The sequence below is a fragment of the Phyllostomus discolor genome, chromosome 13, assembly GCF_004126475.2.
Source record: "Phyllostomus discolor isolate MPI-MPIP mPhyDis1 chromosome 13, mPhyDis1.pri.v3, whole genome shotgun sequence".
NCBI lineage: Eukaryota > Metazoa > Chordata > Mammalia > Chiroptera > Phyllostomidae > Phyllostomus > Phyllostomus discolor.
In genome coordinates, this window is record NC_040915.2 from 57,396,885 (window position 1) to 57,412,449 (window position 15,565).

The following is a 15,565-nucleotide window of genomic DNA, read 5'->3' on the forward strand; positions in this document are numbered from 1 at the left end:
AAGAAATGTGTACAAACAGATGCCTTTTCCCTGCACCAAATCAGCAATAAAACAAAAGAGACAACATGTACACACACACACACACACACACACACCCTTTCTAAAGGTAGAAGTTGGCGAAACAGAAACATTCACACACTGCTGGCAGAACTGGAAACCGGTTCAGCTTTGCTAGAACACTGCTTGACAATATGCACTAGGATCTTTCAAAAGCTTACCACTCTGCCTAATAATAACCCTAACTGATGGAACGCATTTTCAGCTTCGAGCTGTTTGTTCACTGTGAATAGGGAAATTGTAAACGATTTTTCAGGAAACCACGGTGCTTAACGTAGTTGATGAAGACTTTATAATGACATGGAAAAAATACCACAAAATAATTTGGAAGTGATAGGACCACGCTGTATACGCTTTTGGAATGTAAAACAAAATCTACTCCTTGAGGAAGAGCCAGACAAGAAAAGAAATTTGTCCCAGCTTTCCCTAGTCTCTGAGGAGTTGGAAGTTGTGTTTTTAAAATGCCACAGGTAGCAAGTCACCTCCAAAGAGAGCCTTTCTTTAACCAGCTCTTACAGGTGTCTTCTGTGGGCCAAGCCCTGTTCCTCAGGCTTTGTAAATATTAGCTCAGCTAATGGGAACCACACAGGTAACTTTAGTGTTTTTTGAAGTTTTCTTTTTCAATTACAGTTGACATTCAATATTATTTGGTATTAGTTTCAGGTGTGCCGCATGGTGGTTAGACCATCACACATTTTACACAGTGCTCCCCCACCCCGATGTTTCCCGTGCCCACCTGGCCCGATGCATGGTTATTACACATTCTTGACTGTGCTCCCTGTGCTGGACTTTATTGACACTCCCTGACTATTTTGCAGCCACAAACTTGTACTTCTTAATCCCTTCACCTTTTAAACCAAGTTTCCCAAGCCCCTCCTCTCTGCCAACGCCCGATCTGTTCTCTGTATCTGTGAGTCTCTTTCAATTTGTTCCTTTTTTTAAAATATTTCATTTATTTATTTTTTAGAGGGGGAAGAGAGGGAGGGAGAGAGAGAGAAAGAGAGGGAGAGAGAGAGAAAGAGAGAGAGAGAGAGAAACATCAATGTGTGGTTGCTGGGGGTCATGGCCTGCAACCCAGGCATGTACCCTGACTGGGAATCGAACCTGCGACACTTTGGTTCGCAGCCCGCGCTCAATCCACTGAGCTATGCCAGCCAGGGCCTCAATTTTGTTCCTTTTCATACAGGTAACTTTAAATTATCTGGCACCTACATTTACATTTCTCATTTTAATAATATACTTTATTTAAAATGTATCCAAAATATTATCATTTCAACACGTAATCCATATGACTGACAAATTAGATAAATTAATGATCTCATTAATAACGAGAGAGCTTGCTTTTTTTGGTACCAAGTCTTTGAACTCCAGCATGCAGTTAACATAATAGCACATTTCAATTCCCACTAGCTGCATTTCAAACGCTCAAACAGCCACATGTGGTATCATGGATCGAATCGTGTCCCTTCAAAATAAAAGTCATATGTTAAAGCCCTAATCCCCAGCACCTAAGAGTGTGACCTTACTTGAAAACAGGGCCACTGCAGATGTAATTAGTTAAGAGGAGGTCGGAGTGGAGTAAGATTGTCCCCTAATCCAATACGACTGGTGTTCGTGTAAAAAGGGGGAATTTGGACACAGGCATGTACACCGAGAGAACTCTACGTAGACAGAGGCAGAGACTGGGGTGAAGCCAAGGAAGCCGAAGATTGCCAGCAAACAATCAGAAGCCAGGGGAGGGGCATGGAATGCACTCCTCCTCACAGCTTTTGGAGGGAGCCAAGCCCGTCAACACCTTGCTCTTGGACTTCTAGCCTCGAAGGATGCATTTTATTGTTAAAGCTACTCTGCCCGGGGCTTATTGGGCAGTGCAGTGTTAGCTCATTTAATCCTCCAGACACATTTGGAGGTAAGCACTATTATTATCCCTGTTAATGGAGCAGGAAAGGGAAGTTAAGGAGCCTCCTGAGGGCTCACATCCTGTAAGCAGCGAAGCCAGGAATGGGGCACAGGCAGGCTGGTGCAGGGCCACGTGCTCGCCAGGCCACACCCTTCTGTCTGCTCAGCTCTGTGGTTCCAGGTCCCCCCCAAGTCCTGTCTTTCCAACCCAGGGCAGATGTTCTCCCCTGAGCCTGTATGAAGCCACCATCTCCTCAAGTGTCAGCTGTTGCTGGGCTGGAGGACTTGGGCTCTAACCTTCTGGGTACCAGTGGTTTGGGGGCCAGACGACTCCCCTCTTCCATGGTGTGCCCCTCTCCTCCCACCTTCCGAAAGACGACTCATTGCTTTGGTGCCTCCTGGCTCATGCGCTGAGAAGCTGGACTATGATGATGGTGCTGTCTGGTATGTAACACCAATTTCACACCTCCCACCCACTCACTGCAGTACCTCTCCCTCCCACCTGCCAGATGCTCTGAAAACTCCTGGCATCTCTCAGTGCCAACAGGTAATTCAAGCCTGTAACCTGCCAACAGAAGGAAACTCTGTTGGGTGAATGACATCTCCATTTCTGGGGCACCATCAGGCTTTATAGGTGTCCCTGCCTGCTCTGTCCCTCATCATGGCTAAATTAGTCCACACTGTGGACATCCAGGCTGGACAGATGCTATTGGATGCTCCACCAAATGTATAGGACTGGGCTCAGGTTACCCTTGGGGGAAGCATTGGGAGGGAGCATCTGCCTGACACAGATACCCGGGGCTGAGGTGGCCTCATGCCTGTGCCTGCTCGGGAGGTGGGGATCAGGTACTAGGGCAGCTGGGGGAAGGTTTCCTTGGCTCCCCCACCAACTCAGGGTGACCCCAGGGGAAGGCAGAGCCTGGTATAGCCACATTCCCTGTATTCTTTGCTCCCTAAAAAGACAGATGACCTCGAGGACCTGGGAGAGAGAGGGATGGGCAAGGGGAGCCTGACCCACTGCCCTCGGAGACCTGACACACAGCGGGAAAGGTGGGTCAGGGATCTGGGGCTACACTTGGATTTCTTCCTCTACAAAATCCAGGAGGTCCCCGGACTTCCCAAGCCCCAGAACATCAGGTAGGCAGTGCATGGAGCTCTCTTTCTCTTTGCTGCTTCCAGCCTATCACAGGGCCTTTGCACGTGCTAGTCCCTCCGACTTGAACACTGTTCCCTCACTTCCTCCTCCTGCTGGTACTACCATCTCTGATCCCCCCAGTTAAATGGTCAAAGAGAACCCTACTCCTCTTTTGCGCGTATTACTCTCATTTGACATTGTATGGTTTGACTATTGGACTCACCCCCTTGACTGTCAGCCCCATGAAGGCATGGGCCACAATTCCTGTGCTCACCATTGTACCCCTGTGCCCATTTTACACGTGTGAAACTGAGCTGCAGAGTCTGGTAAGAGCCAGAGCCAGGATTTGAACCCTCATCTGTCGACACTCAAGGTTTGGATCCTTAACCACCACCTGTCCTGGCTCCCTGAAGGTAGAATGTTCTAGCGGAGGTCTAAGTAAGAGCACTGCACTGGGGGGGGGGCCCTGGGATGTCCCCCAGAGGAGATGGTGTTCGAGTTGGGCCTCTAAGGTGGGGATAGGGGCATGATGTTCTGGATGGAAACTCACCCAAGGAAACTCACAGAGTGGGAAGAGAGATGCCACAAGGACAACAACCTCAAAACATCGAGGTCAGGTCATGAAGGAACTTCAGGTAGTGCTGGGGACTTTGGGCCATGTGCTAATCAGGGTAGGGAGAAGGTGAAAGTTCTAGAGAAAGAGACAGATGTGATTGCACCTGTGCCAGGAAGATAAGCCTGAGCCCAGTGTGAAGAATGAGACACAAGAGATTATTCAAAGCAGGGAAACTGGCTTGGAGGCTATGGCATAAATTCATGGCAGATGTGGGAGAGGACTGGGGAGGAGCCGGGGCAGGGGCGGATCAGAGCCTCACCTCTGTTTGCGGCAGAGGCTGGAGCGGAGGCTTTGAGTGGGGCAACAATGTAAGAGGAGGCAGGTGGGACCAGCCATGGGCCAATGGCTCTGGCCTTTGGCCTGTTTCCAGGGAGAATGTGGCAAAGATGGGTGTTAGAGAGGATGAGGTGGCCAGTAGGATGGGGCAAATCATGGGCCAAGGGGTCAGACCCCAGGAAGACCCCTCTGTCCTTGCCTTGGCTCCCAGTGTCCACCCCTCATCCACTGGGCTGCAGGCTATGGGGCACTTTTTAGCTGGCCCCAACCCTCAGCTCCTTGGCATCTTCTGTGAAGAACAGAGAAGAATCATGGAGGATGAGAGGAACCAGATGATGGGTTTTGGAATCTACTGAGTAAACTTGTTATCAAAATTCTAGAATAGATTGTTGAATAGGGGTGGGTGGTGAGCCCTTAAAAATGAAGGCAGTGATTCCTGGGAACCTACGTAGGGTGTCCGAGAGCAAGACCTGCTGAATGCCCACATTTCCATGTTTGGGCAGGACTGTCAGCAAAGTGGCCACTTATGAAATATGGCTGTCAACTGGGGCTACCACTTTGAGAGCAAGCTGGGGAAACGTGCATGCAATTAGACAGAATCTCAGTGGACCACACAGCCAAACCCAGGGCCTGACCCGGGACAGGGCCATCCCAGTGGGGTTATCGGGCCTGTGGGGCTCAGTGAGGGGCTGGGGGCTGGATCTGAAATCTTAATCAAGAGCTTGGATGGAGCCCCAGACAGTGAACCAGTTCTCAGTCACCCTAGCACTGGGAAGGAAAGTGTGTGTACGAGAGGGGGTAGGGGTGGGGGAGTGAGACAATCAAGGGAGAGCTGTGAGGCTGAATTTCGGTTCAGAGCACCAGTTGCACAGCTGCTTGCTGGGTAACTGTGTTAACCATGGCGTTTATTTTCTGTATTCTGATGCTTTGACACTGAGGGCCTCACCGTTTCTGGAGAAACTGTCCCTCCCAGGAATTGCCAATTCCTAGACAGGGTGAACAACCCACCCACGGGTGGGATCTGGACGCATGTCGAGGCACCCACTGCTGCCGCTTTTCAAATACAAACCAACTACTGCAACCGCCTCTAAGTGTGAGAGTCTGGCTCTCACACTTGGGGCCACTGTCCCCCTGCCCTATGCACCCCACGGCCAGGTATCAGACTCCCAGGGACAGCCCCAGTGCCCCAGAGCCCACTGAAATTATTCCAGCTGCCTAACCCCAGGCCTGCTTCCCCGTCTCCCTGATTCCTTCCTGCGGAAACCACAACTAGTGATTTGCCACAGTTCCTCCCTCTCCCTCCACCTCCTGACCGACCCTGGTGCTTCTCCACCTGGCCCCCACAGTGCGGCACGCCCCCTCCGTGGGAACTGTGAGTAATTCACTATCTTTTCAATGGCAATTGTTTCCTGTACCTGTTGGAAATGCCCCCAAATTTCTAGGAATACCATCTATTTTAGAATAATAACTCATGCCTTGGGATTGGTTCATAAAAATGGACCTAGAGTTTTCGCTGAGCTGGAGGTCTGTGGGGGTAGTATTGGGGATAGAGTGTCCGTGTTGCCCTGCTGTGGTCCTCTGGCCACCACTGGGCCACTGCCCCAGCAGTTCTTAGATGCAGACCCATGGTGACAGATGGGCTGAGACCAGCTGTCGTAGGATCCAGTCCCTGGGGAGGTTGAGGGTTCTGACCGGGGAAGGCTGTGAACTCATTGTGGTCACAGCGGTCAAAGAGGGATATGGGAGCCATGAGGCTCACCTAGATTTCTCCATCCTCTCTGTGAAGTTTTGATCCAGAAGCAACACCTTCCAGGTGTGGCTATTGTGTTTGGAAGGAACCAGGCTATAGGTATTGTCAAACCTTAAGGCTTTTGTATTGAGGGTATAGGGTAGACGGGGGCAGACCGGCTCCCTCGCCCAGTCTTCCGGGCAATGAAGGAAGCAGTTTCCCATAACCTTGAGAATGGGCCTGATGGAGCGTGTTCTCATAGCCTTGAAACTGGGTCTGATAAATGGTTCCCATAACATTAAGTGGGCTCGCATGCACAGAATCTCGTGTTACGCCGTATATTCTGGCACCTTGCGGGCTTTGTCTGTATTTAGTATATAAGCAGGGAGGGGCTTCCCACTGGGGACACACAGCTTGCAGCATGCGTGGATCACCCACCTTTGAATAAAGGGCATGTCAAGCATCCTATGGCTCCATGACTTTCCTTCCGTCTAACCGAATCCAGAGCGAACCTGCAGGCCTTGACAGGCTACAAGACAGAGGGGCATTCAGACAGGATGCCCTACTTAGGACCTTGGCCCCCATGGTGGTAAATCCCAGACCCAGAAGCCATTGCCATGCCTGAGAGCCCACAGCCAGCTTCACTGTGTGCCTGTCTGATCCAGGGACCTTACCTAGTGGGACCTGGTCGCATGTCGAGGCACCCACTCTTGCCCCTCGGCTCCCAGCTGGAGCTATTTCCTGCCAACACTTACAGACACCCACGTTGAAGCAGGTGAGGCTCCGGCCCTCAGGCACCAGATGGGCATTGTAGCACTTGTTGGGCAGCACCTTCATCATCTCCTCTACCTGCTATGGTTCCCCTTTCTTGATCATCAGGAGAACCCCAAAGCCAATGTCTGTCCCAGCTGATGCGAACTACCATCTGCAGGGGACAGGGTCCCACTGACGACCATCTGTCTGGGCGCCAGGCCCCTCCCAGCTGTGCCCACGTGTGTGTGGCCACCGTCCCTGCCTGAGCAGGCAGACCAGAAACATAATCTCCTTCTCAGCTGCAGGGGCCCACAGTCGCTGGGAGCTCCTCCTGCACCCTCACCTGGTTGTGCAAGTAGCAGCTCCTGGCACCTCGCCCCCATAATTGATCCGTGTGTGAGGGCAGATGGGTTGGCACTAGATCACAGACATCGCCCTTCTGTCCCTGACCTGTGGGCAACCTGTACCTTGATCAGGTACTTGGGGTTGCTGTAGGGATCAGTCGTGGCACTCCCAGACTCCACAGGTAGCTGGTCGGGGCCCACATACTTTGGCAGCTTCAGCTTTCAGTTGCCTGTGGGATTAAGAGGGAGGCTTTATGGAGGTTCAGAGAGGCTTGACAGAAGGTCTGTCCTGTGGCTTACTGTCCCCCTGTCTGGTGTGCTCCCGGTGCCCACCAGGACAGAAAGCAAGAGGCTCTTGGTCTAGAGTGAAGCCTCGGGATATGTCCCCGTGCTGAAAACTTCCTGCCCCAAGCCTGCCCCTCCAGACCCGGTACCCTGCCCCAGGTGTTGCCCCATGGGTGCTGGCAGGGGCTCAGCCCAGGACCTCCTGGAACCTGAGGCTGAGGATAGGCTGACTCTGCCCCGGGCTTCCCTTTCCCTCGATGATAGAAGTCAGCCCCTGCCCTCAGCTCTGGCAGCTCCAGCACCCTCAGAACTGGGGGCCAAGATTGTGTCAGCTCCACCCCCACCAAGATGCTCTGAGATAGCAGGGTGGTCCCAGGCAAAGGAATAAGGGCATTGGGGGGACAAAGTGGAAGAAAGCAGAGGTGAATGCCCACATACCCTAGGATAGGTATGGACTGCTTAAGCATAAAAGTAACAGAGAAATCAATGGGAAAGCTGCCCCCCCCCAAATATAACAACACTGCACTGAGCCAAAAATTAAAAAAGCAGACCAACTACAAACTTGGGAAAGTGTTTGCCACCAATATGACAGGAAAGGTCAATGTGCTTAATATGTAAACAGCACTCATAAATCAATAACAAAAATACTTTTCTAGAAAATGAGCAAGAGACACTGGGAGGCAATAAACAAACAAAAAGTTAAAGCATTAAAAAATTTCTAATCTCACCAGTCAGAAAAGAAATCATGTAAAACAATAATAAATATCATTTTCCATTTTAAAGATGGCAAACATCTTTTAAATGATTAATGGTAGACCTGGCTGGGTGATTCAGTTGGTTGGAGCATTGTCCCATACACCAAAAGTTTGCAGGTTCAATCCCCAGGTCTGGGCACGTTTGGAAGACAACTTACCTTCCTTCCTTCCTTCCTTCCTTCCTTCCTTCCTTCCTTCCTTCCTTCCTTCCTTCCTTCCTTCCTTTTTATCACTAGTCTTTCAACATTTATTAAGAGCTGAAGGTGTGCCAGGCCTTGGCCTGAGCACTACAGGCTGATTGTGTCAATAAGACCCAGTCCCAGGAGAAGTCCACTATTGGGAGCTTGCAAACAAGCTAGTCCACAGTTCTGGCCCTGAGTGAGCAAACTGAGATGGGGGAGCCTGGAGGCCCCAAGCTAGCCTGGGGGCTGAGGTATTAGGGCAGAATGCCAGGAAACAGCAGAGCTTGCTTTGAAAACACATAGCAGTATTAGGCCTGCAAAGGGAAGGGGGTCTTAAAACGACAGAGGGAACAGTATGTGCAAAGCCACCGATGCACTCAGCTGCAGGACTCCCCCCTCCCCCAAGGGTGAGGGGGACCACAGGGGGTTCCAAGCAGAGGGCAGATTGGCTGCAGGGGGAGGGTGGCTTGTAGGGGTGAGTCTGGGGAAGGGAAGTGGTGGGGGGGATCCAGGTGAGGGGCAGAGGCCGGACCCAGGGCAAGGAGAGGGCGTGGAGAGTGTGTTAGCGTCCAGAGGTTGCTTAGGGTTAGAGTGGTTTAAAACAACAGAAATTTATCCTTTCACAATTCTGGAGGCTAGAGGTCTGAAATCAAGGTGTTAGCAGCGCCATGTTCCCACTGCAAGTTTAGGTGGAATCCTTCCTTGCCTCTTCCAACTTCTGGAGGTGACCATTGGCTTGCAGCTGCGCCACACCGATCTCTGCCCTTCCTTGGCGCTGTCCCCGTGTGTCTGTCCTCACATGGCATTTCCACTGCTTATAAAAACACGAGCCACATTGGATTATGGCTCACCCTCATGACCTCACCTTGATTACATGTGCAAAACCCGAATTTCCAAATGAGGTCAGTTAGAGGGAACTGGGGAGGTTAGCACTTGAACTTATCTTTTTAGGGGATACAGTTCAACCCATTACATAGAGGAACAGTTAAGGTTGTCCCACTGAATTTCTCCAGGGGACCGCCCTGTTAGGTCTACATGTGACTGGTCACTGTGGGTGACCCCAACTGGACAGAAATGTCAGGAATGTCCAAGACCAGATTTGGAGCCATGACACCCCCTGCTGCCTGGTGTAGCAGGAACAGTCTGGTGACAAGCTCCTGCAAGTGACAAGCAGTGGAGATCCTTGGAGACCTCATATTTTTATGTATTTATTTATATTTTTTTAGAATCTTGTCATTTATTTTCACATCTACATTTCCTCTAAATGGATCTCTTTTTCTAAAACTGACTTTAAAGAATCACAAAATTGACAACTAAGGGTTTTCATATTCTAAATTACATATTTCTTTAATTTTCTTAAAATAAGTATATACTACTTTGGAGTTCACACACACAAATGATTAAGAATAACAACTCCAATACAGACTCATTCCTACCCATCCTGAACCGCCACAGTCTGTAGAAACAACAAGCCCAAACCATCGACATTGATAACCAAATGAACATTCAAGGTCAACAGTACGGTTGCTGGTCTGACCAGTACACCTTGGAGCTGACCACGGAGCCAGGTCTCCTCCACCTCTGAATACCCTGAGAAAGGGCTATACCGGCTCCTCAGCCGACTCCAGCTGTGACCAATGGCTGAGAGCTCCCTCTAATGGCGACATTGGTTTTCTTTACTGGTGGGGGCTGAAAACCGCATCCTTCAACACCCGCAGGAAATCAGACTAAAGGCAAGTCTGGATTTAATGAAAAGGCAGATGACAGGGCAGTTCTGAAACTTGCTGCTAATGATCTATGGTGAATACTATTATAAGGATGCAAAGAACTGGGTGGGGAAGGAAGCAAAAGTTGACGGTGGCAGACTGTCTTAAAATTCTTTACGAGGCCAAGATAGACTTAGATAGGGCTGAATTTAGATATAAATAAGAGACAATTAAGAAGTGAGACCTTAAATGGTCTCGAGAGTATCAAAACTCACCCTGGAGGGTGAGTCTGTGCGTCTATGAGATACTGAGTACTTAACAACAATGCTAATCAATGATTTAAATGAATATAGATGTTAAAATGCTCACACCTAATAACCTCCTCCACCATAATCTGTTAAGAAGCTGGTATTCACAGTACTGTTTGAAATTCTGCTTCAGTAAGTATCTCACCGTTTTCAGCAGAAATGGTATGACCTACACTGGTCATCCTTGTTCACCAAAACCACTTCCAACCTGGAAGATAAGGAATCGTGACCACCGGGGAGAAGAGGAAGAACAGATTTCCACCATTTTTCCCCCAAAGCCATCTGGGAGAATGGCGTCATCACCAGCCTCCCGTACACCTAGGGGACAGCGCTAAGCGGCACAGAGGTGTCCATATGCACAAGTCCAGGTCCAGCCACTCAAAGGCAAGGATGGGCCTTTTCCAGGAGAGCTGCCCTGCCAGGCCTTGTACGAACCGCCTGGCGTCCAGCTCTGCCCAGCCGTGTCTTCAGTCTCAGATGAGGAATCAGTCAGGACCAGTCCAGTGTGAAAGAGGTCCCAGGAGAGGCTTCCTGGATTTGAGAGCAATTTTTCAGCATAAAACCATTGGATTAAACAGAAGAATAAGGGCCCGTGAGTTCCAACTTTCATCTGCTAAAGCTGACTCAATTTAAAGACCAAATGTGACCTTTTAACACTTGACCCATAGCCGTGGACAAGAACTCAGCATCACAGGGTCAGGGGATGGGAACAACCATGGGGCTGTGACCAGAGGCGGGCAGACCCCACCGGCGGGGTGCCCCACCTGCAAAGCCATCACTGGGGGAGGACCAGGGTGCGGCTCCAACATCCTGTCACATTTGCGATCTCGCTGGCCAGCCTTCCTTCCTCCTTGGTACATTTTTGTGGCTCCAGTCTGCCTATTTTTATCCAGATTCCAACAACCAGGTCCTTGAAGATTTTTTTTTTGAGGAGTCAACCATATTCTTTGTTTCAATGGCATACAATGTTTTCCCTGCTGCTTTAGAAAATGAAACACAACATATGATTATGCATACAGCAGACTAGGGTAAAACTAGGTCATGTAGCTTAAAGAAGGGACTTAAATTGACTGAAAACACATCCACAAATTATATAGGAAACAGTTTGCTATGTAAGGGCACTGCTGTTCGCAGCCACACAACCACACCAGTCTCCAAGCTCCTTCCCTCAGTAAAAACATCAGTTTGTTTTTCGATAGAGTTTAAGTTTTGGGCACAGTTTCTCTTTACACCTTTCCTCAGTGTCTCTTGCTCCAGTCTTCTCTGATATGCCAGGAAGTTTGAGATTATAATCTGTCGTGACGGAAGGTATGACCTCTTTGAGCCCGCGCTGTTGAAGATACGCTGTGGCCTGGACATGGCTCTGACCAGCGAACAGTTCATGCCTCTTAGCTCTTCTGGGGGCACAGGAGTGAGAATGGGTAAAGCCTCTTCTTCATGTCGGTCCCTCTACAAACTCCGAACCCCAAATAGTTGCAGATTGGAGTCTGAGCCAGCAGGATGGGCCCATTTGCATATCCTCCAACATCATCCAGGATCTGGCAAAGACCAGCCCTGCTGGTCTGCTCAGCATACAGTACGTGGGTAGGAGGGGCATCCATGTGAATGCTCCAGAGGGCAATTGCATGGGAAGGGACCTGATAGAATGTCAGGCCACGTGAGGCACAGAGCGGTTTTGGCCTTGTGGGTAGCAGCTGGCCAAGGCTACCTCACACCTAGTGCTCGGAGTTTTTTCTAAACACTAAGTCCACCTGGAGCGCATCAGTTACTGTCCAGTAAACACAACCAGACCCTTCTTTCCTTGTCAGGAAATTCCAATTTCTCTGCAAATTCGGCCAGGTGGGAACCTTTGTTTCCGATTTTGGGTTTGCTTTTCACGGACAGGCCGTCGCTGTCGCCTGCGCAGTCAGAGGAGAGGGCTGGCATCTACTTACTTCAGCCCGACCCGCACTGAACCACGTGGCTGGAGGGCAGCAATCGGATCGGGTCCACGAGAAGCAGAAGTCCATCTGTCATCAGGCCCGTTGTGTCACAGATAAAAAGGGACTCTGTCTTGTAGGAGCTGAACACATGCTTTATCATTTTATTGTAATTCTCATAGTTGTTTTTACAAACAGGTTTCCTGAAATACACCTTTTTTGTGTGTGTAGTGTCCTCTGGTGGGTGAAAAGGTGGCCCTAGAATTGGTTCTGTAATATTAAATAAAGAAACGCAACCTGAAGGGTAACTTCTGTCTGTCCCAGATCACATTCCAAATAGTCAACACAGGAAGACTATTTAACAACTGGTTCATCAGGTGTCTGTTCAATGTGGCCTTCCAGCGTCCTGAGACCCATGAACCAGAATGACAGGACAGAATGACAATGCCACTAGAAACCTCAACTAACTCTTTCAGGGCTCAAACAAAGGCCGTATTTCCCCCTCCCCCTCTTTTCTCATGCCAACAGACCCACGGGCCAAAAATGCTCAGTTAATTTAGAGAGTGGGACTCTCTTGTATGAAAATCTACTGATTTGCTGATTATGAAGTTTACAGTGGAGGTTTTCAGATTTTCTAGCATCACAAAGGAACCCAGAGGAGAGAAATTCTCCATCAACCAACATCTGTCAACCCGGTTAAGATGAGATCTGAGCAAAGTTCGGGCTTCCCTTTTACCCCCTTGCTTTTTCTCAGGATCGAGTCCCGTGCTGCACTGACAGTGAGCTGCTGAGAGCGGGTGCGGGTTGAGCAGACATCCTGGGAAGGCCGACCTAGGCTGATGGTGAAACCGAACACCTGCACGTGGCCAGAAAGGCAAGTCACGTGACAGATCCCCCTAAAAGTAAAACTCTGCTGAAGCAGCCACAGTGGCAGCAGGCCAGGCCAGGTCCCCTCTGTCGAGATGCAGAGGCATCGGGGTAGAGTCTTCATCCGGGTCGGGTCGGGCTGGGGACCCCGGTCCAGGCAGCCTCTCTCCGCCAGTCCACGCGTGGCTGCCCGGCAGCAGCCACTGCCGCAGCCTCCTTGGGCTGCACCTTCTTGGGGTCCTAAGCCCTTGTTGGGGTGGGAGGCTGAGGATGAGGTGCAGGGTCCCCCTCATTCTTACGAGGGCGCCCCCAGCAACAGGGCCCTTGCTTGCGCGGCAGCAGCGAGTCTGCCATGCTAACCCGGAGACCTCGGACTTTTTCTGCCACGAAGAGCCTCAATCCTGAGGTCGAGGTGGCCAACTGGAATGGCACTGAAGCCCTAGAGGCCTCGAGGACCGGCCTTGGCATCTGGTCGACCTGGTTTTGCATCCTGTCTCAATGGCTGCCTGGCTGGGTGACCCTGCGCTGATTGCTCAGACTGTGTCTCAGCCGCAAAGGGGATTATGTGCGAGTTGCCACAGGGCACAGGGTGGGCACGGAGTGATCTTGCAGTGACTGCAACTACTTACTGTGACAGTATTAATTATGTTAATGAATGAGTTAGTAACTATAGGGAATGCTAATGAAGTAACATATTCTTAGCACCTACTACCTGCCAGATTTGGATCCCTAAGGGCCTGGAAGTGCCAGTATTAATAATAATAATGTAATTACATATACATATATTTTAAATGCTCAGAGATACAGAGAACAGATTGGTGGTGGCCGGGGTGGAAGGAGGGAATGGGAGAAATGGGCGAGTTGATTTTTTCAGTTTAAATAAATTTATTTTAAAAACTAATGTATAATAATATTACTATTGGCATTTCTAGGCCCTCATTTGTCCAAGGAAATATAATTTCAGGGTTCCCACAAACCCACCCAGGACATTATTGTATTGCACTAAGTCATATCTATCTTTAATTAATAAAAGGGAAAGAATATTATTTCATGAATTTGAGGCCACTAACAGCTGTCCCTGAGAATAGTCTTAAGCTATTGTCAGCTTTTTTATATTCATTCATTTTTTGCTTAGTTCTGTCCATATGGGTTAAATGAAGGCTTCAAGGGCATCCTTATTTCTTGCTGGCAAAGAACATTGATGAGGGTACAGGCAATAGAATGGCTCCAGGCTGGTGGGGTCTAACTTCTCCCAAGCTGACCCACCTTCCTGGTTGCCCGGAGCTGAGGGGTTTCCCAGGATGTCAGGCTAAGACTGGCATGGTCCCAGGAAACAGACCCTTGGTCACCCTAACCCCTCCCCACCCTGCTTGGACCAGAAGCTCACCCCCAGGGGAAAGACTGACTGAAGCCCAGGGAGGGGTTAAGAGTTGATTGATCTGGCTTTGCGTTCTGGCTTTGGCACTAATTAGCTGCATGACCTTGGGTAGGTCACTTAACCGCTCTGAGCTTTGGTCTATATAACTGGAATGTGGCACATATTCTAATAAGGTGTACGAACACTTATCTCGGAGCCTGGCACAAACAGGTCTCCAGTAGAGTCACACTGTGGTTTCTGCCTTTCACATCTGGTTGCTGGCCCCTGGCTAGAGACCCAAGAGTCCCAGAAAGGGCCCCTGTCCCCCTGGGGAGACTGAGGGTGGCAGGCGGTTAGAGTCCATGCATCTCCACCCTGGCTGGTCATACCAGACGTGCCTTGGTTGCTTGGAGCCTCTCTGGACAGGAGCCCAGGCCAGCTTGCCAGCTGCTGTATGGCTGGGGCCAGCTCAGGGCTGGGGGCACAGCAGACAGCTGATGAACACCAAGTAGTCTCTGGTTAATAAACTGAGTCTAGGGCAGAAGGGGGAAACTCAGGGCCACAGGAGCTCAAGCAGAGGGTGAGGCAGCCTGGAGTGGTCAGTGGGGACTAAGGGACAGGCGGATATGGGGTAAACAGGCTCTGGGGGTGGAAGGGGTTTAGGGTCCCAGGGAGATGGGTTAGTTCTGGGTTTGATATGTGACCTTGGGCAAGTCCCTTCCCCTCTCGGAATGTCAGCTCTCATGTCTGCAAAATGGGAGCATCCCTGTGCCTGCCTCAAAGGGTTGCTGTGAGAATAAGATTGTGCAAGAGACCTGTAGCCTGGGCCCAGGGCCTGCTGCTCAGAGTCCCACTGAGGGCTCCCCAACTCCCTGTCTCTCACATACACACACACATACACACACTTGGACTGTCCCCATGTGGCCGCACACTCTGCCTGATCCAGTTCCTGCTCCAGTCCTGTCACTTACTTGCTGTATGATCTTGGCCAAGTGACTTTCCCTCTCTGAGCTGCCTTCCTCATCTCTAGCATGAGACAGTAACAGTCTCCATGTCCCTAAGTTTCAATGAAGATGGGCTGAGGTAATGCTCACAAAGCACTTAGCCCAGTGCCAGCTGCACAACCCGTGTTCAGCTGGAGTAAGCACCTGGTACGGTCCCCTGGATGATCCCCCCACCACACACACACATGATCTTCCAGGCCCCGGTAGCCCGTGGGAGTCCTTCAGCCACACAGGGCTTCAGTATGTAGCACAACAAATTTTGGTGCGCACCAAATCCTTGCCACACCACAGGACTCTGCCCCACAGAAACATTCACACAGGCACCAACCATGCTCTCTTGGGGTCCCCTGCTCCCACCAGTCGCGCCCAGTCA

General features: G+C 50.3%; 2 pseudogenes; both read right to left on the reverse strand.

Annotated features, from left to right (window-relative positions):
* Window positions 1-11,206: 11,206 nt before the first annotated feature.
* On the reverse strand, window positions 11,207-11,971 carry LOC118497838 (annotated as a pseudogene).
* Window positions 11,914-15,489, reverse strand: LOC118498044 (annotated as a pseudogene).
* Between the last annotated feature and the right edge of the window lie 76 nt (window positions 15,490-15,565).